We start from the raw sequence: 27,600 nt of genomic DNA on the forward strand, positions 1-27,600 counted from the left end.
AAAATACTATTACTCAGAAAAAAAAATTCAAAATTACCAAAACTTGTACTCCACAATTAGTAAACATAGAGTTGAGCATACTAAAGAAAAGAATTAAGCAAAACTGAACTTGAGGATGACTCAGATGATAAAGTAGCTGAGGAAATGTTGAAGTATCTATTAAAACTAAATTCAATAAATAAAATCAAATTAGGGTCCAGCGTTGTGGCCTAGCAGCAAAAGTCCTTACCTTGAATGCACCGGGATCCCATATGAGCATCGGTTCTAATCCCAGTGGTCCTGCTTCCCATCTAGCTGCCTACTTGTGGCCTGGGAAAGCAGTCGAGGACAGCCCAAAGCCTTGGGACCCTGCACCTGTGTGGGAAACCCAGAGGAAGTCCCTGGCTCCTGGCTTTGGATTGCCGCAGCACCAGCTGTTGCGGTTACTTCGGGAGTGAATCACCGGATGGAAGATCTTCCTTCTGTCTCTCCTCCTCTCTCTCTCTCTCTCTCTCTCTCTATATATATATATATATATACATATATATATATATAATCTGACTTTGCAATAAAAATAAATCTTTAAAAAAATTAAATTATACCTACAATGAAAAAAAAGGTTTCACCACAAGAGAAACAAAATAACAGGCAAGTAATGAAGGAAGGTTGAATGTAGTAGATTCAGTATTACAAATACGATTTTTGAGGGAAAAAATTATATGGATGTAAGAACCAAACTGAGATAACTAAGGAAAAGAGCGTGCTACCACAAAGAACAAATTGCATAGCCCAAACAGCACAATGAAGACTGAGTCAACAGAAACAGAGCTTCAAAGATCCATCAGCTAATAAGAAATGGTCCAACATCCAACATGCATAGAATTGGAGTCCTAGATGGTAAGGACAAGAGGTTAAAGAAAAAAAAAAGAGAGAGATTTAAAGAGCTAATAAAATGCTATCCAATTTCCCACAAAAGGGGAAAAAAAGGGGGGGGAGGGAAACTCACAGGTTGGAATTCAATGAACCTCAAGGAGAATAAACTCAAAATTAGTACACAGGCCAGGCAGCTATTCTTGACTAGGGCACATGTAGCACCTAAAGCATGAAGATGGCAGCTGCAAAGATGAGAGTCGCTGGAGCTGATCAACTCTGGATCCCAGTTTGGTATGAAAAGCTGAAAGCAGGGGCCTAGATACAAGCAGGCTCAAGATGATCAGATGAGACCAATCAAAACTGGTCATCCTTGCCAACAACTACCCAAACTGGAGGAAATCAGAAACAGTATACCCAATTGCAAACACAGAATAGCAGAGATATAACACAAACATTGAAGGTAAAAGGCAGGGGCCAGGTATTGTGGCAGAGTGGGGTGAGCCATGACTGGGACAACTGTATGGCAGGTCAGAGATTTCGTTCAAGTTGTAGTTACCTCATTTCCAATCCAGTCCCTGCTACTGTTTCTAGGAAACCAGTAGACCTTGACTCACATAGCTGGGGCCTGGAAAGAGTACCTAGCTCCTGGCTTCAGCCTAGGCCGGCCTGGGCCAGCCCTAGCTATTGCAGGTTATTTGGGGAATGAAAGATTGAATTAAAGATACCTCTTGGTCAGCTTGTCTTTCTGTACAACAAATAAAATAAAATGAGTAAAAACTGTTAAAAACCAAGGTAATTGTTAAGATAAAGTTCTAAGCAATAATCCAGTCATCAAAAAAATACATAAAAAAACAAAGGAAGAGTAGCAGTAACAAACACCACAAACACAAGGCTCAAAGCAGAGGAGGATGGCCCAAATACTTGGGCTCCTGAACCTGAGTGGGAGACCTGGAAGAGGCTCCTGGTTTTGGATTGGCTCAACTCTGGTCATTGCAGCCATTTGGGCAGTGAGCCAGTGGATGAAAGATCTTTGTCTCTCATTCTCTCTGTACATCAGTCTTTCTGTAGAAATAATTAAATCTAAAAAAGGAAGAAAGGAAGAAATCTCTTGTAAAGATCATCTCAAGTCTCTCACATGGGTAAATAAGATACAACTACTTGATTCTCAGTAAATATAAAAAGTCTGAAATCATCTAGATTATGATCTATTCCTACAAAGGCATTAAACAATCAAGATATGAGCATTTGACACAGTAGTGAGGACATTACTTGGGACGCCCTCATCAGAGTGCTGAGTTTGAATCTTGCCTCTGCTTCCAACCTAGCTGTTTGGGTCTGCGAGGCAGCAAAACAACCCAGGCGCTGCTGCCACATGGGAGACCTAGATTACACTGTAGATTCCTGGTTTCAACCTGGCTCAGCTGCAGCAGTTATGGACATTTGGGAATGAACAGCAGATAAAAAATTTTCCTATGTCTCTTTTTGTATATGTGCATATAAAGACTTGCACTTCGTAACCTATACAACATTTCTGAGAAAAGACCCAAATAAAGAAATCTGCCATCTTTACAAATAGGTACTCTCCAGTCGCAGTTTCAATATAAGGTCAAAATCCAATGAAAAATTCTAGCAGATTTTTAGTAAAAAGGTAACAAACTGGCAAATTTTTCAAACATATGAAGAACCCTGAAAAGCTAAAACAAATTTGAAAAAGAATGGAATCAGAAACCTGTAATTCCTGAGGTCGAGACTCACTATACACAGTTAAAGTAATCAAGACCGTGTGCTATTGGCAGAAGAATAAACAGAGACTAACGGAACAGAACAGACCCACATTGGAACCCCCGCTGATTTCTGACAAAGTGCCAAGGGCATTCAGTGAGAGAAATGATATTCTAATAAGTGATTCTGACACAACTAGTTATCTGTATAGAAGAAAATTAACTCCTTATTTCATGCCATATGCAAATTAACTAGAAATGAAAGACAGACTTAAAAGTAAAGGCCAAAGAAATCAACTAATGAAAGAAAATCTCTTGGACACTGGATTGGGTAAAGACTTCTCAAACATAGAGTAAACATTATGAGCCATTAGGTAAAAAAGCACAATAAACAAAACGAAAAGAAAAGCCACGAACAGTGACAAAATTTCACAAAGTAGATATTTGCAAAAGTACTTGTATCCAGTCTCCATACAACAGACTGTTTTAGCGCAGAATATTACAAACAATCCCTCAGTAAAAAAAATAGGCAAATGCTATAAACAAGTAATTCACCAAAGGTAAGAAAGCACTAATTACCCGGAAAACGGAAACTAAAGTCAGAATGAAACACTAAGGAGTCTCAAGTTTAAACTTCTGACAAAGTCAAGTGTTGTTAAGTGGAGGAACTGGAACTCTTACACTGCGGCTAATAAATCAAAAACGTTGTGGCTGAGCCATAGGGTTCTGACTCTGATCTAGTTGCCTACAAATGTGCCCAAGAACGAAGTGAAGAATCATCCAAGAGCTTGGGTCCATGCCATCCTTGACAGAGACCCAAAAGAAGCTCCTGGCTCCTAACTTCAGCCTGGCATAGCCCAGCCTTGGCCATGGCAGCCATTTAGAGAGTGAAACACTAGGTGGAAGGCCTCTGCTTCTCCCTCTCTCCCCCTCTCTCTCCTCAACTCTGCCTTTCAAATAAAAAATAAAGAGAAAAATAGCAGTATCTTACATAGCTAAATCACATACTTCAGGAAACCTACTTTCAGAGAAGTAGATATCTACAAACATTTGTCTATAAATATCCTTTATAATAAAACATGGATACAATTCAAATGCCCACCAACTAATAAATGTATAAATAACCTACAAAGTAGCCATTCTATTAAGGGCTACATAGTAATAAGCAAATATTTACATATACAACACTGATGGAACTCAAAATGGCATGCAGATTTTTAAAAAACCAAACAAAGAAAACTATATATAACACAATATCAAAATCTACAGTAATAAAAAATAAAGTTGATAGAAAGCAGATTAATGGTTTCTTGAAGATAAGGGTGTGGGACAGGATCCATTGTAACAGATCATGAAAAAACATTCTAGATATGAAACACTGATCATTTTAGGTTTTCTTTTCCTTTTAAGGAGGTTGATATTTTTTTTTTTTTTACTTAAATAAGAGAGACAAAAAGATATTCTATCTTCTGGTTTACCTCCTCAAAATATTCAAGTCAGGAACTCAAACCTAAGTCCTCCATATGGATGTCAAGAACCCAGGTAAATGAGCCATCACTACTGCCTCCCAGGTTCCTCTTCAGCAGACAGCTGGAAATGGCAGTCAGAGCAAGGCATCAAACCCTGGCACCAACGTATGCCTTAGCCACTAGCTCAAGCATTCACCTCATACAGGCATATTTGAAATGTGATAGTGGAAACTGTATGCAATAAATAAAATTCAGCAAACTGTACACTAAGAATTCATGATTTTGTTATGTATACCAATATTTTAAAGAAACACCATATAGAGAGAAATTTGATATAATAAACTATCTCTGGCACTGGTGTTGTGGTATAGCAAGTAAAATTGCTGTCTGCAATGCCAGCCACCCATATGGGTACTTGTGAGTCCCAAGAACTCTAATTCTAATCCAGCTCCCTACTAAAGAACCTGGAAAAGTAGCATATCAGAGCCTGGCTCAGCTGCAGTCACTGAGGCCACTTGGGGAATGAACCAGTATTGGAAGATATTTCTTTCTCTCTGTAACTACCTTTCAAACAAATAAATCTTATTTTAAGAAAACTACCTGTGATAAAACTCAAACCTGATTACTAAATATAAACATTATAGGGTTTTAAGACACTAAGATTAATTTTACCTATTCTGAAACCTTAACACAGAATAGCTTGCCATCAAATTTTAAAGATTTGTTTGTTTGTTTAAAAGAGACAGAAGGAGACAGAAAGATTGTTCTTCCATCTGCTGGTTTGCTCCCAAATAGCCACAATGGCCAGGGCTGGGCCAGGATCAAGGTTGGAGCTTAGAGCTCAAAAACTGGTTCTGCTACTGGTAGGTGGCAGGAGCCCAAGTACTTGGGCCATCTTCTGCTGCTTTCCCAAATTCGTCAGCAGGGAGTTAGTTTCCAAATGGAGCAGTCAGGCCTCAGATGGGCACCCATCAATATGAAATACTGGATTCACAAGTGCTGTTTAAGGCATTGCTTTACACTACCAGTCAAGATATGAATTTTTAAAAATTCTCATCTCAGGCTTCTAGAAATAAAAGTGAAATCGGACTTTTTTAAAAGATGTATTTCTTTTTCATTGGAAAGTCAGATTTACAGTGAGAAGGGGACAGAGAGAGTGAGCTTCCATATGCTGCTTCACTCCCCTTGTGGCCACAACGACCAGCACTAAGCTGATCTGAAGCCAGGATTTGTCCTGTCCTTGACAGCTTTCCCAGGCCACAGGCAGGGAACTGGAAAGGAAGTGGAGCAGCTGAGACATGAACTGGTGCCCATATAGGATCCCAGCACTTGCAAGGCGAGGATTTTAGCTAGTAGGCTATCATGCTGACCCCAAGCTGACTTTTTAAATTTAATAAAAGCAGTAAGAGAAAATTTTTAAAAATCCACTTAAAACATCACAAAATGTGAAACAAAAATTTTGTGGGGCCCAGCGTAATGGTTCAATGGCTATATCCTCGCCTTGCACACACCAGGGGACCCATTTGAGTAGATCTGTAAGAAGTTCCTGGTAGCTGGCTTTGGATGGGCTCAGCTCTGGTCATTGAGGCGACCTGGGGAATGAAGCAGCAGATGGCTTTAAGGAAATTAATTAAATTCTACTCTTACTGATTTGGCAACTTCCACAGACTCACTCTCAGTGGGTTGAGGGGCGTTTCTAAACTTCTCAGGTGAGCCTGTGGTTATGTAGCAAGGCTCTTGGTATAGTATTTAGGATATTAAAAACATTTAACTGTGGCTTGGACCTACAGAGATAAAAAGCTTATCACAAAACTCTGAGTGTGTGTGGGTGGGGATGGGGAGGTGGAGGGAATGGATTAAAATTAAAAAAACAAAGCATGTGTCTGACTGCAAAAACTTTACTTTCAAAAGGAACCACTTTATTTTAGGTGTCAAACTCATCAATGTAAAATTTTGTTTTCAAAAGATTTCTTCAATAAAGCAGTTCATTTCCATGCAATTTAGTTTGCTGTATTTTTACAAGCACCAGACTGAGCAAACCATGATTGAGAGAAGCCATCTTATGCACATTGCTGTTGTCCCACATCATTCAGAACAAACCTTTTTAGATCGTTAACTACCACAGGAGTGCTGATTACACAGGCACCAGCAATTTCCTAACCAATGACCACCTGAACAATGATGTGTTCAGCTTCTCAGACCCTGCAGCCTTTCAAAGGTGAATCATTTCACAGTTTGGAACTAGATCTCCATAGCAACTTCCCTTTGAGGGTTTTAGAATCACCATCCAGTAATTCTATGATCATCAAGCTCAACCATTCCCAATGGTTCTTTTCACAGCAGATGGAAAAGGAAGCCTTGAAATTTTACAGTCTATTTCAAGCAATTCATCTGGCAGCCTATTAGAATTCAAAATATTTCGACCTTCAATCACAAAGCATGTTATCTGAAGCTGTGGCGATCTCAAGTCAAGACAAGCAGACGTTTTAGTCTAATCATCCATGATGAGAAGAGACTGACAAAAACTCTTAATTCAACCACCATCAAAATGCTTATTTTAACTGCATGAAAGTCTTTCAACAGGCAATGAAAACACACCATGTACCATTTTATCACAACCTTCTGTTCAGGGAAAATATGAATTCTGAATATTGACATGGATCTCTGCACTTCTTGGACTGCTTGGAACAAATACGTTTTTTAAAAGTTAGCATAGATCCAATTTAAAAGCACTATTATTTTCTGCTGCAAAAGTTAGAAACCATAAGCAAATTGCAAGAGACTTTTGCAGTAAATCAATTTAATAAAATCAAGTATGCTGGATTGTTAACTTTTTTTCAGGTGCACTTACAGTTACTAATCAAGAAGTTTTATTTCTCAAGAAATTAGTATCAATTAAAACAGAAAGGTAGATCTTAAAAGAAACTCTACAAAAAGTTGTTGACTTTCCCTAATTCACTGATTCTCCAATGATTTCAAATGTACTACAATCCCATTTTAAAAAGTTTTTTTAAGAACTACATAAAAGAGCTGTACATGTCAAACTGCTTCTAAAGTTAACAAGTTATATCTGAAGATTCATTCATCTGAATGTAATAATTTTATTCAACAATTTTCAGTTTACTAATAGGCATTAACCAAGTATGGATATTTATTTAGTTATTTATTATAAATACTTGGTGGTATTAGGAAAGCATGCAACAATTAACACATAATCCTTAGGTGCTAATTAAATCAAAGCACTGTTCCTTATAAAGAATTAAATTAAGCAATGAAACAAAACTGGTAAAACAAGACTATTTTAATTTATGAACCTACCTTCTTCCACAAAAAAACCCTATAAATAAACACTAGCATCAAAGTTTCAATGGTTTGGAAAAGTAAAATTTAACTACCTTATATACACAAGACAAATTTTAATACATATTACTTCTTTAAGAGAAATACTTCTATCAGGAAGAAAGAAGGGCAGAATTAAAGTTACCAAAACATGAAGCTTTACTTGGACTGTTCTGAACTGGTTTGGTTTATGGTCTGAGCAACGTAATTGAAGGTTAATATATTTGAAACAAATGGAGAATTAGCTGAACTGGGAAAAAGTGAACAACTTTTTGTACACTATGTTTTTTGGATTTTTGTCTTCTTGGGACATACCTTTCTGTTTTAATTGATACTAATTTCCTGAGGAGCTCACATAATCGCTAACTTTGAGTGCACCTGAAAAAAAAAATAAATAAATGATCCAGGGGATTCCACTGCCTTTGCTTAGCTTCTGGGTTTTGCAGCAGAGAATAGCAGTGCTTTTAAATTAGATTTAGGCTAACTTTTACAAAATTCATTTGTACTCAGCAGTCTAAGAAGTGCAGACATCCAAATCAATATTCAGAATTAGTATTCTCTTGAACCAAAGGTTTAAAACTATGTTAAACACAATTACACCACTCAGCATGATTTAAACAGCAACTTCTCAAAAAAGTTGTACAAGAACATTCTTTCCAAATAAGTTCAGTTCATTAAAAAGTTTAAGCTTTGGGCCAAGCGCAATAGCCCAGTGGTTAAACTCCTCGACTTGAACGTGCCGGGATCCCATATAGGCACCAGTTCTAATCCCGGCAGCTCCACTTCCCATCCAGCTTCCTGCTTATGGCCTGGGAAAACAGTTGAGGATGGTCCAATGCTTTGGGATCCTGCACCCGTGTGGGAGACTTGGAGGAAGTTCCTGGCTCACTCCAGATCGGCACAGCACTGGCCGTTGCACTCACTTGGGGAGTGAACCATCGGACGGAAGATCTTCCTCTCTATCTCTCCTCCTCTCTGTATATCTGACTTTGTAATAAAAACAAATAAATCTTTAAAAAAAAAAAAAGAAAACTCTTACCATCAACAATTGTGGAGCATAAAATATTTTTTTGCTCAACTATCCCAGACACAGAGACTTGTAAGCCTACAAAGGCTCACAGACATTTGTATTGATGGTGACAATATGTGTAAAGTAAACCTCCTAAAACTGGCTTCACAGAATATAAAGCAGGTCATTTATTTACTAATTCTGAGTTACACTGATTTTTGTCATTTGCCTTTATGCCCAGGTTTGCCTATAATCATTATAAGAACAGATATGCTATGAATTTTACTGATCCAGATCTTAGGGTTACACATATGACTGTAAAGATATTTAATGAATAATTACTGTCAATTATTAGAAAGTAGTGATGACTACACTTGAAAAATTCCATGTTCCAGCCAGCGGTGGGCTGGTGCACGGGTGGGGTGCTGGGTGGCAAAGGGGGTACAGCAAGGATAGTAAGGTCAGGTATGCCTGGACCCCCAAGTGCAGACTCCAAATGAGCCCACAATATTTCCCTTATATGATTAGGCCCCGTGGCCGGAGAGGATTATGAAAATGAGGCAGGTGAAGTAGGGCCAGGGAACCAGGCGCTCTGGGAGTTAAAGGGTGCAGGGGAGGCTAGGCGGGAGGGAGGAGGAGGCCTCCGCCACTGTACCCTAAATATAATGGCAAAAAAAAGAAAAGAGAAAAGAAAAAAGGAAAGAAGGAAGGACAAACGAACGAATGAACAAGAAAAATTCCATTTTCCTGAAACATTCTAGATTGGTAACTATTCTCTTGCCAATTAAAAAAAAAATCAGAAATATAAACAGATTAAGACAGTATAATAATACAAAATCTTGGTATATCTTTATATTTTTTACTTTTATCTCCCTTTTCCCCCACCAAACTGAAAAGAAACCTGCTCCTAACAGTAAACTAATATATATCTTCTTAGCCTAACAGCATAAGATACCCTTAAGTTTATTCTATAACATATAATCAAGCAGCATACTATAATTGAGGCATACTGAAAGCAGCAGCTACTAGCTAATTAACATTAGAAGAAATATTTCTCTCAATGAAGGTTAAAAAAAAGATATAATAAGATACAGCTTATTATAAATATTTTACTTATGTAGAAAACAACGCTAGATTCAATGTTACACCAAGACACTTACACAATGTATTCACTTTCATTCTTACCTATAGTTTTATCTTCAATTTGACGACAAAATTCTGGACACAGACAAGCAAAATCAGACTACTCAACTTTATGGACAGCACCACAAATTCAGTACATATTTGTTGTGTATATAAACGTGTGTCACTGTTCTATTTCTTCAACTAATACAGTAAAAGTGCTTGTTAACACGGTGCTTAATCTCTGACGGGGGCTGCAATCTAAAGGAAAGCACCTCTAGCAAATGCGTTACTCCTCAGACAAGACAGCAGGATGCAGTATAATGGGTAAGGCTTTTCCCTAAAGACAGCCATACTGCTTCAATGATATTCTGAGTCTCTGCTGACTGCCCTACTGACACAAAACTTGATGAGAACCCCTTTCTACTAGATTATCCAGACCTACCAGAATATGTAAGTATGAAAATGCAGATCACATCTGATTATTAGCATATAATTTGATTCTGCATTTCTACATCAAAAGTAATAACAATTTGTTTCAAGAAGACATATTCATGATAAATGTCAATGCCTTAAAAAATAAACAAGTACTAACAGTATGTTTTACTTAAGGAGGTGGTTTACCAACCAGTAACAAAGTCCTTAATATGTTCATATTGCTTTTTCTTCCTGAATACTTGGGAGGCAGAGTAACGGGCGTAGGGGGGGACAGGGTAAGAGAATGAGACGGAGATACTTTTCATCCACTGCTTTGCTACCCAACAGCCCTTAACTGCGGGGCTGGATCAGCACTCAAGACCTCCATACACTGAGTTTCCCCACACAGGTGACAGGGAAACAAACACTTGGGTCATTATTAGCAGGGAGCAGACTGCAGGACTCCAGCAGTACTCTAATGTGTAATGCAGGCCTCTCAATGGTGGCTTAACCTGCTGTGCCATAGTGCCAACCCTTGTACAATTTTTTACTCAATAATTTCCTTTGTTAGGAATTTATTCCAAGAGGAAAAAAAAAATCAGGCAAGTGAACATGGTGCACGTAAGGCATGCAAAAAGGGGTTTGGAGCACACTAAGTCATCATTCAACAAATAATGAGGAATAGCCAAGTCAACTGTCATGGCATTCAGCATTCTAGTAGCCATGAAACAGATAACTAGCCAATCCACCAGAACGTACAGAAAAGTAAGAGAGCAAATGGAACCCACTGGTGATCTAGACAAGAGCGGTTTTAGATGCTCTTCTGGGATTTATTCCAAATGGCTTTATGCTCTACTGCAGTAAGTAAGAAACAAACAAGAATGGAACAAGGGCCCAGCACAATGACTTAACTGGTTAATCCTTTCCTTGCAAAGTATCAGGATCCCATATGGGTGCTAGTTTGTGTCCCAGCTTCTCCACATCCCTTCCAGCTCCCTGCTTGTGGCCTGGGAAAACAGTCGGGGGATGGCTAAAAGCCTTGGGGCCCTGCACCCACATGGGAGACCCAAAAACAAGCTCCTGGCTCCTGGCTTCACATTGGCTCAGTTCTGGCTATTGCAGCCATTAGGGGAGTGACACAGTGGACAGAAGATTTGCCTTTCCAATAAAAATAAATAAATCTTTAAAAAATGGAATATGACAAAGTAGAGGCCATCAGTTTTCATAAAAAGAACAAAGAAAGGAAGTTCTGCTGGTGGCGGGGTAAGGGAAACAGAAGGGCGAAGGGAAGCTGTGCTTTGGTTTTCCTGTTTGTTTTCTTCTTAAAAGGATGAGCAAAATTACAGAACACTCCTGTGTTCACAGGAGAAAAATCAATGAAGACAAAAGGTAATACACACGAGGGATAACAGCAGGATCACAGTCCTGTAAGTCAGAAAAAGATTTAATGCACAAGTGGAGGGGTTGGCCTTGTCATGGACAAATCCACCACCCGTTATGAAGAGAAAAGGTGCAGGTGGGTGAAGGATGACAGACCTGAAAAATACCAGGCACCAAGCTGACTGAGAGCCCTAGCACATAAATATTTTCAGGATTTGTTTCTTACCAACATCAATTCTTACTCAAATGTCAATCTCTCAGTGAGTCATTCCCTACTAGTTCTTTAAAACTGCCAATCCCAAAATACCATGCTATGCCCTCATCCAACTTTATTTTTCTCCTTGGTATTACTGTCTAATATATAATGGCTTTTAAACAGCTTATTTATTATTTACTTTACGCCCTGAGAATATAAGTACTTTGAAGGCAAAGACTTTTGTCTGTTGTTCACCATTATATCTCTGAGTAAAGCGACAGTGCAAAGGGGGAAGAGGTAATCCTTTTCTTAGTTCTGCTTTTGTAACAAAAATTAAAAACCGGAGAGGGAAAAAGAAGTGTTACTTATTTAAATAACTGAGCATTAGACATGAGTGGAATATCTATCATTTACATATAGCAGTGTTTCTATATTGGAATGCTACATAACCATTAAAAAAGAAAACAGGGAAGTAGGCAATCGGCTAACAGTTAAGACACAGCTTGGGAACCCCACATCAAACATCACCTTGGTTTTAAAGTCCTGGAATCACCCTCAATTCCATTTTCTGCTAATATGCACCCTGGGAGACAGTACAGATACTTCAGTACTTGGTTCCTTGTCCCTTATACTGGAGATCCAGATTGAATTCCCAACCCCTGGTTTTAGTTTGGCTCAGCCCCGGTTGTTGCAGGTACTTAGGAATGTGAACCAGTAGGTGAGAGTTGTTTCTTTTCTTTCCTTTTTAAATTTATTTACTTTTATTAGAAAGGCAGATTTACAGAGAGAAAAGGATAAACACAACGATCTTCAATCCACTGTTTCATTTCCCAAATGGCTGCAATGGCCAGTGCTAGGCCGGTCCCACGCCAGGAGCCTAGAGCTTCCTTTGGATCTCCCGAGTGAGTTCAGGGGCCCAAGGATTTGAATCATCCTCCATTGCATTCTTTTTAATTTTATTGGGCTTTTAAAAATAACTTTTTAAATTATCTTTTCAATATTGCCTACACAGTTGAAAATGATGCAAAACTACTTGGGTCCACAATAAGGGTATGGAGGGTCAGGCACTGATGAAGGTGGGTGAAACAAATGTTTCACCTTTCTTTCTTTTTTTTTTTTTCTCTTCTCCAGTGTCTGCAGGCAGTGGACAGTAAGGATCTTACTCCTTTCTGTTAAACTTTCTCAGCACCGAAATATGGGAGACAGTCCTTTGACGCCTTAGAAACCCTGATGTGAGGAAGGGTGCTCCAAGGATGTTACTTCAGTGGTTTTGATAATTCTCAGAAATTGTTGGTTTCACTGCTCCAGGGATGAGAAAATCTTTCCAAGATCTACTGCTTGACAAAGTCCAAATTAGTGCATCCACAGACACAGGAACATGCTGCAAAGCCTGGTCATAAATGTCCAATCTATTCTGCCCTCTCTCCTCTGACAAGACAGGTAACTTTCCCTGCTGGCCTAGATGAGCTGGCCATCATGTCCCCCATGTGCATCTGGGAATTCTGTCAACTGCACAGGCATCAGGAATTGAGAAGACCCAGTCCCAACACATGCACTCCAAGGTCAGACCACACATCATGTGATTTTTCTCTATGGCCAAAGTCTTAGTCCAGTGGTCAAGTTGAGGAGTCCCCTAAGAAACTTCATCTGGGGTGACCTCAGATCTGACTCCTGTGTGTACCAGCCAGTACAGGGTCAGGGTTAAGTCTGTCACCTGCAACAGCCAATGCACATACCAATGGATGCAAGCTGTCTGGCGAGTTTTGTCCCAGCCCTTTATCTCAAACAGGTGCTGGTGTCCAGCCCAGCCAGCCTGCCACATACCCATTCTCAAGCATATATGTGAGTGTTGTGGCATAGTCCAGCCTACCGCACTCTCAGACCCAGCCCTCATGTATGCCAAGAGCTGTTGCCACCTTGTCCAGCCTGGCCAGCTCCCAGCCTTGATTCTTGTACTCACCAGTGGCAGACACAGCTTACAAGACAAGTAAGTGTCCACAGTTCCCCTGACAGGCATGCCAACCATGGATCTTTTTCCTGCCAGGGGGTATTGCAGTCCAGCCTGTCATGACTCACACTTAGTCCTGGCACCTGCCAGCTGGTGCTGCGACCTAGACTCTGACGGCCCACCCCCAGTCTCAGCATTCGGCATCAAGTGCTGCATCCAAGTCCAGCCCCAGCCCTCACATGAACCATCAAGGGTTGTGGTCCACTCCAGCCTGGACTACACCCTGTCCTGGAAATTGGATCAGAAGAGAGGAGCAGCCAGGACTCCATTCAGTGGTCATATGGGATACTGGCACCACAAGCACAGACTGACTATCCCATAGCAACAGCCCATTCTTCAGTCTTTCAAATTACACATAAGTAAGTGGAAGAACTTAAAAAAATAAGAGATTTATATATATTAAAAGCAAAGATACAAAACTATTAAACCTAGAAAAATGTACAAAACAAGAATATACAACACAAACCTTTATGGTTTAAAATAGATTCACAAATATATATTGTATGTTGAACAACCCTTTAAGGGCTCTGCATTTAATCCTATTCCCAACCTTACTATTGCCACTGCATTTTTATAATGAGGAAATACAAAAGCAGAGGATGGTACATTATTTTTATTTGTGTTTATACATATGGTTATGGATGTGCACTCAACACAGAAACTTAATTATGAAGGGGTAGCCACTAAAAAGTTTACATTTTTCTACTTCTATGAGGTATAAACAGATATGAGGAAAGTGCACAACATGGCAGAGATAGTCACTCATCTATAGGACAAATGTATGACTGCGGTCAACAATCAGATGAAAATAATTCATGCTTCTCTCAAATGGAAAACAATTCCTTTTTCACTCCTCAATTCAGCATGTTGTCAATATCTTTCCCAAACAGGCTTCTTCAGGTTAAGGCTATATGGATGAAATATTTAGAGTTAATCTGATAGTAACATCAAACCTATCTGCTACTCCAGCCCCAATTAACTTATAGGGAATAAACTAAAACTGTACAAATGCTTGTCAAATTTTACTGCTTGTCAAATTTAACTCTCTACAAAGTATGTGTGTATAGCTTAGCTAGTTAAAGACAGCTTCATGCCACACATGCACCAATCTCCGAAGACACCACTGAATAAAACTTCAGTATTTCTTTAATTAAAAAACAAAAAAGTGAACCTGTGTTATGTGAGCCTTATGATTGCACAATGGGTAAAGGTGCTGCCTTTGGCACCAGTCATCCAACACGGGCGGTGGTTAGAGTCCCAGCTATTGAAATTCCAATCCAGCTGTCTGCTAATGTGCCTGGGAAAGCAACAAAGGATGATTCAAATTTCTGGGCCCCAGCACCCAAGTAGGAGACCTAGAAAAAGCTTCAGGCTCTTGGCTTCCAACTGGCCCAGGTCTGGCTGCTGCAGCCTTTTGGGCAGTGAACCAGAGGTGGAAAATATTTACATTTTCTCCCTCCCTTCCATAACTCTACCTTTCAAATTAGTAAGTAAATAAAGAAGGAAGAGAAAGAAAGAAAGAAAGAAAGAAAGAAAGAAAGAAAGAAAGAAAGAAAGAAAGAAAGAAAGAAAGAAAGAAGGAAGGAAGGAAGGAAGGAAGGAAGGAAGGAAGGAAGGAAGGAAGGAAGGAAGGAAGGAAGGAAGGAAGGAAACGACCTGAGAGGAAAAATTTATAAAAGTCTACTTGTGTTATCAGTAAGAACACATTGGTACATCAGGACTGCAAGTTATCAGAAGGTAGGTTGCTAACATCAGAATGATCTGACCAGCAGCAAAGTCAAAAGGGGCAATCCGACTATCAGTTATGCAAAAGTGAGCCAAACTGAGACCACAAGATTTCTTTCCAGCTCTTACAGGGTTCTTAAGCTATCTCAGGAAGCATGCTCTAGGGGCAGAGACAATGGCATAGAAAAACGGGCACAAGAGCTAGGCTGGGGAAGAGAAACCCAGTTGGAAACATGTAACTTCATTACACAGCATTAATGCTCTCTACCTCTTCATGCTGGCTGTGAAGTGTGCCCAACAGCTACCAGACCCTCTGACAAATAGGCTAGTCTCATTGATATGGAACTTACAGCACCATAATATACAAAAGGCTAAAAAGAAAGAATAAATGTTGAGCTAAACACTTTCACTCACAAGTTAAATTACATTAAACAAGTAAAAATCTAAGTCTCAGTGTCTACCTTAATAAAATGTAGCTAATAACAGTACTTCCTCTCTGGATTGTCCGAACAACTGTAAACAGTTTTTCTAAGAATGTAAAATAGCAAGCACAGTCCCAACCTCAAATAGGATGCAATATCTTCCTTTTGTTGACATCAGAAATATTCAAGCCTCCAGATAAAAGAACTTTGACTTTTGGATCAAAATACCAATAGGGGAAAATGGGACTTTGGGAGAGGGACACAGATTCTGACCTCACTTCCTTCTCTCCCGGTTCCAACTCGGGGACAGCTTATGGTAAAGCAGGTTAAGCTGCTAGCCTAGGATACTGCTGGCATTTCATGTCCAAGGACTGATTCGAATCTCGCTGACCTGCTGATGCATCTGGGAAGGCAGTGGATGATTACCTGTATATTTGGGCTCTTGTCATCCACATGGGAATCCCAAATGGAGTTCTGGACTCCTGGCTTCAGCCATGCTAAGACCGGTCCATTGTAGCCATTTCAGGCAATAAATCAACAGATGGAAGATCTCCCTATATGTCTTCCTCTGTTTCTCTCTACCTGCCTTTCACACAAGCACATGTGATAAAGCAAACCATTTTTTCAGGTTTTTTTTAGTCAAATCCTATCATGGGAGTGGGTATTTATTTATGTAGTAGTTACTTGCCCTCAAAGTCATATTGGAGTACTAGGGTAGGGTCTAATTCCTGGCTCTAGCTGCTTACTCCACCTTCCTGCTAATGCAGATCCTGGGCACCAGTATGATGACTCCAGTAAGTGACTAGGTTCCTGCCCAGCCATAAGAGAGACCTGAATTTCATTCATCATTTGAGCCCCATTTCAGCTCCAGTCACAGAGGGCATTTAGGGAATGAATAAGGAGAAACAAGAGCACTCTTTCTCTTTCTTGGTCTCCATTTCTGAAATAAATTTTTAAATGATAATAATAAATCAAACAATATTCTAAAAGAAAACATACAGGAATTATTTATTTAATAAACTTGCGCTGCTGAAGTCCTTTCTAATAGTAATTCAACAAAGACTTGAACAGAAAAATGTACCATAAACAAAATCTATATTAAAACCCAAATTTGAAAGAAATTCACAACTCACTTAACATATGGTAGAAATAAAACAAAACACTGAATGAGAAAATCAGCAAGGAACAGTATCAGGAAATCAATGGTAAAATATAAATAATTCTTAAACACAATAAGAAAAGCAAAAAAAATGCATCAAGATACAAATTATTTCCGAGCAAATCACAAAAATCTGTAAATATGGCACTTATTTTCTGGTAAGATCATGGAGAAATGGATATTCTCGTATACTGATAACAGTAGAACTAAATCAAGCAAACTCCTAAGAATATCTGGCAGTATTGACCATAATAACCAATGTACTTTCCCTATGATCTACTGAGCCCGTATTTGGAAATTTAAGTTAATCACTTACACAAACATAAAAAAAAACATATGGAGTAGACTATAAAATATGAAACATATGTACTAGATTATGAACTTTGGAATTATATAACCAGAGAAATACTGAAATCAACCCAAGTATCCCGAAATGAAAATTATTCATTGAACAACAAAAAAAATCACCACTAAACTGATGATTATCATCTAGCATTATCTGTTTTTCTCATAACCATATCTTAAAAAACTCAATTCTAGATGGCTTCTAAGTCCAGGAGCTATCTGGATCACACCAGGTATGTGCAAACAACTGAAACTAGCTGACAGCAACTCTACCTTAATTAATTTAATATTGGGCCCGGCGGCGTGGCCTAGCGGCTAAAGTCCTCGCCTTGAAAGCCCCGGGATCCCATATGGGCGCCGGTTCTAATCCCAGCAGCTCCACTTCCCATCCAGCTCCCTGCTTGTGGCCTGGGGAAGCAGTCGAGGACGGCCCAAAGCTTTGGGACCCTGCACCCGCGTGGGAGACCCGGAAGAGGTTCCAGGTCCCGGCATCGGATTGGCGCGTACCGGCCCGTTGCAGCTCACTTGGGGAGTGAAACATCGGATGGAAGATCTTCCTCTCTGTCTCTCCTCCTCTCTGTATATCCTGCTTTCCAATAACAATAAAAAAAAAAAAAAATTAATTTAATATGATCAGACTAAAACCCACCATCTTGTTTGGTTTGTTCTCGTTTCTTTGTTCCTCTTTCTCTGACTTCTCTTGTATTAAGAATTTTTATAATATTCTTGTGTCTTCTACAACCTTATTATTTATGCCTCTATTGCAAAATTTTAGTTCTCCAAATGTTTTTGATACATATATTTTAATCTATGAGCGTAGGTTTAAGTACCAACTCCTGCATTTTTAATTCATTTTTCTGTTAATGTGCCTGGAAAAACAGCAGAAGATGGAACAAGATCTTGGGTCCCCAACAACCACACAGGAGACCCAGATGAAGCTCCCGGTTCAGCTTAGGCCAGACCCAGCCTCTATGTGTAAGACTGATCTATCAATTTCTCTCTGTAACTCCACCTGTTAAACAAATAATTTTGTAAATAAAAAATCTGAGTTTATTTTTAAATATTGCATCTCTTCATGTGTGGATACTTTATAGTAATAAAGCATTCTGAATGCCTTCCTTTCACTTATTCCTCGCCTTGCATGCCAGGATCCTATATGTGTGCTGATTCTAACCCCAGTGGCCCCTCTTCCCATCCAGCTCCCTGCTTTGCAGCCTGGGAAAGCAACAGAGGATGGCCTAAAGCCTTGGGACCCTGCACCTGTGGGGGCTCTGGGTTCCTGGCTTCGGATCAGCACAGCTCTAGCCATTGCGACCGCTTGGGGAGTAATTCAACAGATGGAATATCTCCCTCTTTGTCTCTCCTCCTCTCTGTATATCTGCCTTTCCAATAAATAAATAAATGAGTGTGAGGGTAGACCAACTAGAATTAATGGGGCAAATATATGAACCAACCATCTGCTTTGGGAAATAAAGTCATACTAGAAGACAGACATATTCATTCATTTATAACTTCAGATAGTAGCTAAACTGAATATCTTATTCTCTAGTTCTGTTCATAAAGTCTGTTGATCTGTTTCAGAGAAAAATGTAAGAACCATTCTTTTCCTTTACCCATGCCATTTCCAGTTACTCTGGTGTAGGATCATACTGGTTCTGCCTGCAGAAAATGCTTTATGATCTCCTAGCTTCTGTTGATCAAGAAAGATTATTTATCTCTAAAAAATATTTTTATTAGGTATAGATTTTTGTCCTGATGGTTCTTGCTTTGTTTGTTTGAGAGGAGAGAAAGAGAAAGAAATCTTCTATTAGTTCACTCTCCAAATGCTTCCAACAGTCAGAGCTAGACAGTTGAAAGCAAGAAGCCCAGAACTTTCCCAGAATCTCTCCACGTGGATGCAGGGGCCCAAGTATTTGGATCACTTAGCTGTCCTCCCAGGCATTTAGCTTGGAGCCAGATTGAAAGTGCAGCAGCTGGGACTCCATCATGCACCCATTCGGGATGACTACATCACAGGTGGTAGCTCGGCCTATAATGCCACAGTGCCAGCCCCTCCTCCATTTCAACAAAGGATTGCAGAATGAGAAGATGGTAGAGTGCATAATGATCACATTGCTTAATGACACGTTTCTCAAAACACATCCCCACTGTTAAGGGACACACAACTGTACTTCTTGTACCTTATTCTCATTCTCTATCCTCCCCCTTTTAGTATTTTAATCACGTATGTTAAATCTTTAAATAATTTTCCATTTCTCTTGAATACCCATCTGTTTTTCTTCCAAATTTTTGTCTCTGTTTCAGTTTTAATAATTTCTTTTGACCCATGATAAAAATTGATTCTTTCCTTGCTATGTAGACTCTACAAATTAAACTAAAATATTTTTAATGTGTTATATTTCATTTTTAGCTTTTTCATCTGATTCTTTTCTTCCTCTGCTCAAGTTGATCATCTGATCATAACTACTGTTCACTTTGTCTATTGGAGACTGCAACATACTAATCACAGAATTTAAACTCACTGCTGTATAGCCTTTATATCTGTCTCTTATCTGAGGCCAGTTCCAATGATCATTACTTCTTTGGATATGTTTCTTGGCTTTTTGCATGTCTCATGATCTTTTTGTTGTTGCTGAAAACTAATCATCTTGTATTGAAGAGCAGTGACAGGAGTAAACAGTGTCTATTCCTGAAAAGGAACTAGGCTTTACTGAAAGCACTGGGCTTACCTATTCAGTTAGGCTGGGTCTGTAGTTCCCACTATATCACAGGCTTCAAAGTTTTGTAGAGACTTCTTATCATTTTGTGTTTCAGATAGACTGTGTGGCTTTCCAGACTAAATTCTGTTCAACTACAAACTTTGAGTTTCCCATAAGGGCCATTCCAAGTCCCAGCTGTTCCACTTCTGACTCAGCTCCCTGGTAGTAATGTGCCTAGGAAAGCAGTGGAGGATGGCCTGAGTACTTAGGTTCCCGCTTCACCCTGGCTCAGCCCCAGTCACTGCAGCCGTCTGGAGAGAGAATCAGAGGATGGAGTATCTCTCTCCCTGACTCTGTTTTTATCTCCTTTTCTCTCTGCCTTTCAAACACCTTTTCTTTTTCAGTTTGAACTGAATAGCTAAGAACATATTTTCTAAAAAAAGAAAATTTCTCCCTTAGATTGAATCTTTTACTGAAAACTAAGTGTGATCATAGTGTTTCTGTGGTATTACACAGAACGCAACACACAAAGGCCAGGATAGTAGAGAAAGTTGACACCTGCAATGCCAGCATCCCATAAAGCCACAGATTCATGTCCCAGCTACTCCACTTCTCATCCAGTTCCCTTCTAATGTTCCTGGAAAAGTAGCAAGAAATAGGCCAAGAGTTTAGACTCCTGCCATTCATTCGAGAGACAGGATGAAGTTCCTGATTTGACCTGGCCCAGCCTTGGCCACTGGGGCCATCTGGGGCATGAACCAACAATCAGTGATTCTCTGTAAGTTTGACTTTCAAGGAGAATCAAATCTTAAAATTTAAAAGAAGAAGAAGAAGAAGAAAAGAAATGCACAGAATATGCACATTCACATGTATAGTCTCTCTTGCAGCAATGTTTAAAACTATAGGAGTGGTCCAGATCAGCAGGTACCCAAATATGTAGGTAAAGGTCCTATCTAACTCCTCCTACACTTCAGCATTCCATCTGAATCTCTTCTGTTGTAATACCAGTATTTGCACGAAGATTTCCTCTGGTAAAATATTAAAACCTATGAGTCTATAATGTAAAATCCTACCTTAGGCAACCATTTTAAGTCAGGTAAAAGTAAGTTTACACACTTGCTACTATCCTTTATTTGCCACAATGTTAAAAAAAATCACTGTAATTTTTTTATTCAGATGTCACAAGGACAAATTTTCCAGTTGCATGCAGGAAAAAAAAATTTTAATATGCTGTCTTCATATAGCAACTAATCCAAAATAGAAAACTATCCTTGTACCAACTGAAGTCTCAGGGACAGATGTACTGATTACAGATTTCAAGAACATGGCTCATGCTGTCGGAAAGGCTTTCTGCGGCAGATGTCCCATCTTATGACTCATCTCATCATTTACTCATGTACTGATGTCCACTATATTATGCCACTCACATAAAAGCAACCAACCAGTGAAAAACCGTAAATTTTGTTCCTGCAAATGTAAAGTTTCCATTTAAATTCAGATTGTTTCTAAAAGAAACAAAAATGTCTTATCTGTACATACTTTCTACCTTTTAATCACTACACTCATACAGAATTTCTGTATTCAACCTATTGTTGAGGGTTAGCAAGTCAATTACACAGAGACATACCACTGGCTACACTGGAAAACGACCTTTTACTGTACCTCTTACCTACTATTAAAATAAAAAAGTGTCATTCCTAAAGCTTTTTACAAGGCACAAGCCACTAGTTCTGAAACCTGTTCACTGAAATAATTACTTGAACAAAATACTTGTCAACTTAAACAATGTCAATGTACTTAGTGCTGCTAACTTACTTACATAAATTATAATCAGAACTACTTAACCAGACATCAAAGGAAAAAAATTTCAGATTATTCAGAATCCATTCATAAAATACTTTAAGCATCTAGACTGCTGTGTAGAGCTAACACTGGCATAAGTCTAAAAGAAGTTATGTGACAGTCTAAATATTTATTCTAGTATCAATCTTAAAGTCTTAAACAGTTACTTTGCTCCTTTTTAATAGAAGAAAATGAATAAAAATGGCTGTAAAGCACTTTTAGTTGGGAATTAAAAAATTAGAACAATACTATTAAAGTGATCATGAATGTATCATATCATGAGCTTTAAATTTCATTTGAAAATCAAATTGTATAATTGAAGGATTTTTTACACACATGAGATTTTCTACATTTTATCTCCTAATACAATATGTATTGAAAGTAAAATTTTAAATTAAGAAAAACCCTTAATAATATTTCCATCTTCTTATTTGCTACCAAAATAAGGGAGACATTTTTATGAAACTGTCATGTTAAATAGTAGTCAATAGCTGCCTACAACCAGTAAACAAATTCAGTTCAAGGCAAGAAGAACTACATTACCATTTAGTGGTTGCAATTTAGATTATTCTAGCGTGTAATACTTTAATTGTATAAAATAAAGCTGATGTCACAAATACAAAAGAACTTCTTGCAAAGCAAGTACCACAAGTAATTTCTATGCTGCCACTAATGGTTGACAAGTGATAAGCAATTTGTTCAAATGTATATGCTATGCACATAAGACAACAGGTGGTTCAAATAAAAGAAATATTTTTATAATATGCCTTGCCAGAGTCTCTCACATCTTTGAACAGCTAACAAATTTCTTAAAAGGGGAAATACAGTATTCAAAAACAAATTTTTAAACACTGAATTAGATTAACAAGTGTTAATAGCAGGCTAAAATGTTTATATAAGAAAATTTATCCATATACCCTCAATATGTATTGTATGCTGCTAATACATTAAACAGATTTAAAACAGGTAATAATATTTTTAAATTCGTAAAAGATCTGCCTTTTACTAGTTGATATCTTGGAATTGTTATTCAGGGTTGAAGAAAACTTCCCCATAAAAATCAAACAAAAGAGTAAATAACCAACCTAATTAGACAGCAGAGTTAGAGATGTTCTCTCACCGATGGGAGAAAAAGATGTAGAGATGGCAGTGCCCAGAATGACTAACATTCCCCTCTACTATCACCACCTAAGCATTAACCTTTCAATAAAGCTGTGGAAATAATGTTGTTCTGATGTTGTAGTTTTTAAAAAGCACAGACCAAGTGAGAAAGAAAGAAAAGCAAAAACTTAAGGCTCTGTACTCACTATCTACTTCCCTATGCCACTGAATTTAAGGACGGGAAAAAAAACAGAAAAAAACAAAAACAAACTGGCAAGTGTGATCTACAAACTGTATAATTATATTAATATAACCAAAGAATATCAAATTATCTTCAAAACTCATATTAAAAATATTAGATAACTATATATCTCAACCAAGTTTTAATGCAATCTAATCAAACATTCATTTGTAAGCCTGAAGCTTGAAATACCTATCCAAAGTCTTTTTAACTATCCTTGTGGCTGAAAGCTCTGGCAATCTGCAGCAAAATTTTGCATGTAATTCTTGCAAAACAAAAATTGTAAAACTGAGTAACAAATAAATTTCAATGATCTACAATGCATGAAAACTGAAGAAACCCATATAGAATACAACACAGAAGTAGGCAGACTCATAACAACTAACTAATAAAGGCTACTGCACATTTTCAAGTTACAAAGAGCTGTGGTTCTCCAAGGGTGAGGCACATACCCTTGGGGTCTGTAAGGGCAGTATTAGATAGATCACAATAATATATTAAGATGCTATCTGCCTTCATTGTGCGGATGTTTGCAGTAACATTCGCAAAGCAGTGGTGAGAGAAACTGCTAACATCTCAGTACAAATCTATACCACTGATTGTTGTATGCTTCATAATAATTTTTTTTTTAATCTAAGGGTAGACATTTGGTCCAAAGGCTAAGTAAGGCACCACTTGAAATACCTGCATCTCGTATCACAGTGCCTGTGTTTCAAGTCCCAGCACCACTCCTAGTTGCAGCACTTGTTAAGGTACATCTGGGAGGAAGCAGTTGATGGCTTCAGTATTCTAGCCCTTGCCACCTATATGGAAGGCCAAGACTGATTACCAGATTCCAGGATTCTAGCTGGCCCAGCCTAAATATCAGAGCCATCAGAGAAGTGAATCAGCAGACAGGATATCTCTCCCTCCCTTCCTTCCTCTATCTCCCTACCCTGCATTTCAAAAAATTCAAAAATTTTATTTAAAAAGGATTCAATTTGGCAGCCGACAATGCGGGCAGCTCATGAGGAAGACAATTTGGGTTCCTGTCACTCTAATTTCAATCCAGATCCCTGCTAATGAGACTGAAAAAGCAGATGATGGTCCAGGTCTACTGGTCAATATAGGACACCCACACAAAACTCCTGGCTCCTGGATTCCGTCTGGCCCAACCCTGGCCATTGTGGCCACTATGGGGAGAATCAGCAGATGAAAGATCTCTCAGTTTCTCCCCTGTTTCTCTAAATCTCTGGCCTTTCAAATAACTCAAAAAATCTTCTTCAATAATTCAGTTTTACTTTAGAAAGTCCTTGTTTAGTCAGTAAGAATTTAATTTTATTGTATCTCTGCCCTTGGGTACAATATTTTCAATATGCTAGGCAATAAGACAGAGAAGCACATATAAAACCTTTGGTCTGCATAACAAAACAATGACTGTCAGAGAAAAACATCTCATTTTGTGTGGAAAATTATTTCTACTCAAAAGAACAACTGACAACCAAACTGTGATTGTTTAGTCTTCCTATTTGGCATTCATTTTATTGTAACTGATAAAAATTCAGGCCTTCAGGCGAAAATTAGATGTTTGGTGAACCAGTGGATGGAAGATTTTTCTCTCCTCTGTAAATCTTCCTTACCAATAAAACTAAATAAGTCTTGAAAGGAAAAAAAAAAAAGAAAGAAAATTAGGTGTTTGAAAACTTACATCTGCCATTATGAGCTTCCCAAACAGTTTAAAAATTTGCTGATATGACTTAGGACAATACAATCAGGTGTGACTTTTTTGATAATGAAATGCATCAAGATTTGGAAGATTCATATCACTGAGAATCAGTATTTCTCAAATGTCCAAACGGGTAAGTCATTCAAAGAACAAGATAAAATAAATAAAATTTTTAACAAGCACAAGATAGACTCAGAAACTTTAATATAACAGAATTTTTTAAATTATGATTATCAGTTACAGAGTACATACTCTAAAAACATTATTTCTTAAGTTCTGATTTAATAGTAAAGAAAAATATCCAATTGTGTGAAACTACTTCTCCCTTTCAATCACTTATCCTTGTGAATTCAATTTTCTTCATATACTCCAAAAGAGCATATTGCAACAGATTAAATGTATAAGCAGATACAATAATCCAGCTGTCCCATCATAGCATTTTCAAGAGGATAAAACAATCCCATTTCTCAAGTATTTTTGTCCTAGGAAATATAATTGCTTTTCAAAAAACAGATTATGCTAGTATATAATGGGGTTAATACTACTTTAAAATAAATTAATAAAATTTTTGAATCTTCATTTTAACTTCTTATGGTAGATACTGATTGCTATTTATCTACATAAACACTAGTTTGGGGGAGCCTGTAATTGTTTTAAGAAATTTTATAAAAAGGTCTTGAGACCAAAAGAGTTTGAGAATCATTTGGAATTTATTAAACTCTGGGGGCCGGTACCATGGCTCAACAAGTTCATCTGCCACCTTCATGATCTGGAAACCGACATAGGCGCAGGTTCATGTCCTGCCTACTACACTTCTCATCCAGCTCCTTGCTTATGGATGGTCCAAAGCCTTGGGAAACTAGACCCACACGGGTCAGACCTAAAAGAGGCTCCTGACTACTGGTTTCAAATTTGCTCAGCTCTGGCCTTTGTGGCCATTGAATCAGCAGTTACAAGATCTTTCTCCCTGTTTCTCCTTCTGTCCATAAATCTGTCAGTCCAATAAAAATTGAATCTTAAAAAAAAGAATTTACTGAACCCAACTCCTTTCAAAACCTATTCTACCTTTATACAGGACTGCAGGTGGATGAAAAGTTGTAACCTTTTACATAACAACAAATGTCTTTGAGTAATAAAGAATAGTTGAGGGCCCGGCGGCGTGGCCTGGCGGCTAAAGTCCTCGCCTTGAACGCCCCGGGATCCCATATGGGCGCCGGTTCTAATCCCGGCAGCTCCACTTCCCATCCAGCTCCCTGTTTGTGGCCTGGGAAAGCAGTCGAGGACAGCCCAAAGCTTTGGGACCCTGCACCCACGTGGGAGACCCGGAAGAGGTTCCTGGTTCCCGGCATCGGATTGGCGCGCACCGGCCTGTTGTGGCTCACTTGGGGAGTGAAACATCGGACGGAAGATCTTCCTCTCTGTCTCTCCTCTCTGTATATCCGGCTTTCCAATAATAATAAAAATCTTAAAAAAAAAAAAAAAAAAAAAAAAAAAGAATAGTTGAGAGAGAACAGTGATAGCAGTCAGAAAGCATCAGTGCTTTTGGAACACCTGGCTTTCCCCAAACCTAGCATAGGATACGGTAAAGGCACGCCTGGAACATCCTTCATGCCATACCACATAGTAAGAAAGCCATGAAAGGATCTCCAGAGGTAAGGAAAGAGCTAGGAGCCAAGATCAAACTACTGCCCTGAACAAACTGAATATTAATATGGGTGATAATGACCATGGATTGAAACACAAATGCTTACATCCACAAATTTGAATAGTGATCCAAAGAGTATCATTAGTGTAGCTCCAGAAAAAGTATAATCAGGGCCCAGCACAATGGCTGAATTGGCTAATCTTCCCTCCTTCAAGCATCAGGATTCCATATGGGCACCGGTTCATATCCAGGCAGCTCCACTTCCCATCCAGCTCCCTGCTTGTGGCCTGGGAAAGCAGTCGAGGACGGCCCAAAGCCTTGGTACCCTGCACCATGTGGGAGGTCAAGAAAAGGCTTCTGGCTTTTTTTTTTTAAATGATAATTTGTATAAAGAATAAATTCAAGAAATCCTTCTGGAAATCAACAAGACCTTAAATAGCAAGAGCCACTAAAACAGAAGTGTTATCATTTCAATTATTAATTTTCCTCCAACAAATATCTTTAGAAGGAAATAATTCAATAAAGGAAAAAGGATACATGAATCAAGTCACTCATTTAAGAATTATCTATTACATCAAAAATAACTGAAAATGAAAAAAGACCACTGACACAATGAAAATTTATTACTTCACTAAAAATATTAATATTAAGGCTATTCCAAAATAAGAAAAAATGATACAATTAAAAAACACCCTTATATAGTAAATATAGGCTGGCAAGGCTCTGCTAAAACCCTACTTCTACCATTTACTAGCTATACAATTTAGGACAAACGTTTCAAACTCCCAGACACTGTTTTCTCATCTCTAAAATGGGGTAACAATATTACGGTTCCTAGGAGAATCACCATGAAGTTCTGGCCCCCAATTCAACTAATTTCTTTCTTTCACTCAACTGAGAATCTTCCTATTTCTGGGACCATGAGTACATAACAAAGCAAATCTAAAGGGGCTAGCATTGTGGTACAGTAAGGCCACCACCTGCAGTGCCAGTATTCCATTTGGACATTAGTGCAAATCCCTCCATTTTCACACCTATTACATTATTAATATTTAAATAATAAGCTCAATTGAGGGAGAAAATTATTCTCAAGACACTATAAAGTAATATATAATCGACAGTCTTCTGATTTATTTATCAGGCAATCCATACTGCAAAAGACCTTCACAGCTGTCCTGAAAAGGGCGATCCAGTTGTCCCTGC

General features: G+C 38.5%; 1 protein-coding gene and 1 non-coding gene across 2 annotated transcripts in view; one reads left to right on the forward strand and one right to left on the reverse strand.

Moving 5' to 3' along the window:
* The window catches only part of OLA1 (Obg like ATPase 1), a 164,188-nt gene that overhangs the window by 94,365 nt on the left and 42,223 nt on the right, over positions 1-27,600 (reverse strand). The window lies entirely within an intron of this gene.
* LOC118757964 (small Cajal body-specific RNA 17) lies at positions 8,859-8,980 on the forward strand. Its single transcript, XR_004995465.2, has one exon. It is a non-coding gene; the product is annotated as a small Cajal body-specific RNA 17 (non-coding RNA).

Source organism: Ochotona princeps, chromosome 5 (assembly GCF_030435755.1).
Source record: "Ochotona princeps isolate mOchPri1 chromosome 5, mOchPri1.hap1, whole genome shotgun sequence".
NCBI lineage: Eukaryota > Metazoa > Chordata > Mammalia > Lagomorpha > Ochotonidae > Ochotona > Ochotona princeps.